The sequence below is a fragment of the Populus nigra genome, chromosome 2, assembly GCF_951802175.1.
Source record: "Populus nigra chromosome 2, ddPopNigr1.1, whole genome shotgun sequence".
NCBI classification, from domain to species: Eukaryota; Viridiplantae; Streptophyta; class Magnoliopsida; order Malpighiales; family Salicaceae; genus Populus; species Populus nigra.
The window spans coordinates 7,026,900-7,029,399 of NC_084853.1; positions in this window are offsets into that span (position 1 = coordinate 7,026,900).

Consider the following 2,500-nt stretch of genomic DNA (forward strand, 5'->3'; position numbering starts at 1 on the left):
CTGCTGATTTTCCACGACGAGCCTACTTTCGTCAGCGTGCCCCCCTGACGAATTTTCCTGCCTGGCCCGGCCAGTCCAGCCCCTGTTCGTCGAAAAATCTGCGCTGCCGATTTTCCACGCGGCAGCCCCTGTTTTCGTCAGCGTGCCCCCCTGACGAATTTTCCTGCCTGGCCCGGCCAGTCCAGCCCCTGTTCGTCGAAAAATCTGCGCTGCCGATTTTCCACGCGGCAGCCCCTCTTTTCGTCAGCGTGCCCCCCTGACGAATTTTCCTGCCTGGCCCGGCCGGTCCAGCATCCAGCCCCTGTTCGTCGAAAAATCTGCGCTGCCGATTTTCCACGCGGCAGCCCCTCTTTTCGTCAGCGTGCCCCCCTGACGAATTTTCCTGCCTGGCCCGGCCGGTCCAGCATCCAGCCCCTGTTCGTCGAAAAATCTGCGCTGCCGATTTTCCACGCGGCAGCCCCTGTTTTCCTCAGCGTGCCCCCCTGACGAATGTTCGTCGAAAAATCTGCGCTGCCGATTTTCCACGCGGCAGCCCCTGTTTTCCTCAGCGTGCCCCCCTGACGAATGTTCGTCGAAAAATCTGCGCTGCCGATTTTCCACGCGGCAGCCCCTCTTTTCGTCAGCGTGCCCCCCTGACGAATTTTCCTGCCTGGCCCGGCCGGTCCAGCATCCAGCCCCTGTTCGTCGAAAAATCTGCGCTGCCGATTTTCCACGCGGCAGCCCCTCTTTTCGTCAGCGTGCCCCCCTGACGAATGTTCGTCGAAAAATCTGCGCTGCCGATTTTCCACGCGGCAGCCCCTCTTTTCGTCAGCGTGCCCCCCTGACGAATTTTCCTGCCTGGCCCGGCCGGTCCAGCATCCAGCCCCTGTTCGTCGAAAAATCTGCGCTGCCGATTTTCACCGACGAGCCTACTTTCGTCAGCGTGTCCCCTTGACGAATTTCCCTGCCTGGCCTGGACAGTCCATCTTCCAGCCCATGTTCATCGAAAAATCTGCGCTGCCGATTTCCCCGACGAACCTGCAGCTGCACAAATCTGCGCTGCCGATTTCCCCCCCTGTCGGCATGGCTGCCGCTGCCCCGATGTCCAGACCAACAGTCTTTTTTGTCGACTTTGCCGATTTTGTCCGCGCTGCCGATTCCAACACTACCCCCTGCATCCAAACCAGCATTGTTTCGTCAGCTCTTCCCCTGACGATTTTAGCCCTGTAACAAACAGTAGGCCTCCAATCCCGCCAACGGGAGCCAAGTTGATAGGGAAGAGAATTGAATGACGCGCCTGGTCCTCGCACCCCGCCACCCGAGGGGCCTTTTTCCCGGCAGCCTCTGAAAAACTCTAGCTTTCACGGTCCTCGCCGCCCCTCACCACCATGGCAGGCCTCTAATCCCACCCATCAGCAGTTGTAGCCGATAGGGCAGTGATTTGAATGACGCGTCGCGGGCCGCCGGGTCATCTCACCCGGCCATTAATTGGAGCGTTTTTGGCTGGCCGAGGATGGGGGGATGGATCTCTTCTTCCGAAAAAGCAAACAGTACATCGGGAGTTATGTTGACGGGGCATGGAATTGAATGACCCGTCGCGGGCCGCCGGGTCATCTCACCCGGCCATCCCGGGGAGCGTTTTTCCCGGCAGCATCGGGGAAACTCTTGCTTTCACTGCCCGCTGCCCAAGTCCCCACTCGCATCGGCCCCCCGCGCCAACAAGCCAACGCTGCCGAATCGGCAGACACTGCTGCCGAGTCTGCCGACACTGCCCCGCGGGCTGCCACTGCCCCAGTGTCTAAACCAGCGGTCTTTCTCATCGAGCCTTGGACTATCCAGTCCGTCCTGACTCATCGCCAGCACCTGCTGCCGATTCTGCCGACTTTGCCGATTTTCTCGGCGCTGCCGATTCCAACACTGCGCCCACCGTGTCTGAACCAGCGCTGTTTCCTCAGCGTGTCCCCTCGACGAATTTTCCTGCCTGGCCTGGACAGTCCACCGTCCAGCCCGTGTTCGTCGAAAAATCTGCGCTGCCGATTCTGCCGACTTTGCCGATTTTGTCGGCGCTGCCGATTCCACCACTGCCCGCCGTGCCTGAACCAGCGCTGTTTCGTCAGCGTGTCCCCTCGACAAATTTTCCTGCCTGGCCTGGACAGTCCATCGTCCAGCCCATGTTCGTCGCAAAATCTGCGCTGCCGATTTTCCCCGACGAACCTGCAGCCGCACAAATCTGCGCTGCCGAATCTGCCGACACTGTCCCGCGGGCTGCCACTGCCCCAGTGTCTAAACCAGCAGTCTTTCTCGTCGAGCCTTGGACTATCCAGCCCGTCCAGACCCATCGCCAGCACCCGCTGCCGATTCTGCCGACTTTGCCGGTTTCGTCGGCGCTGCCGATTCCAACACTGCCCGCCGTGCCTGAACCAGCGCTGTTTCGTCAGCGTGTCCCCTCGATGAATTTTCCTGCATGGCCCGGCCAGTCCAGCGTCCAGCCCATGTTCGTCGAAAAATCTGCGCTGCCGAT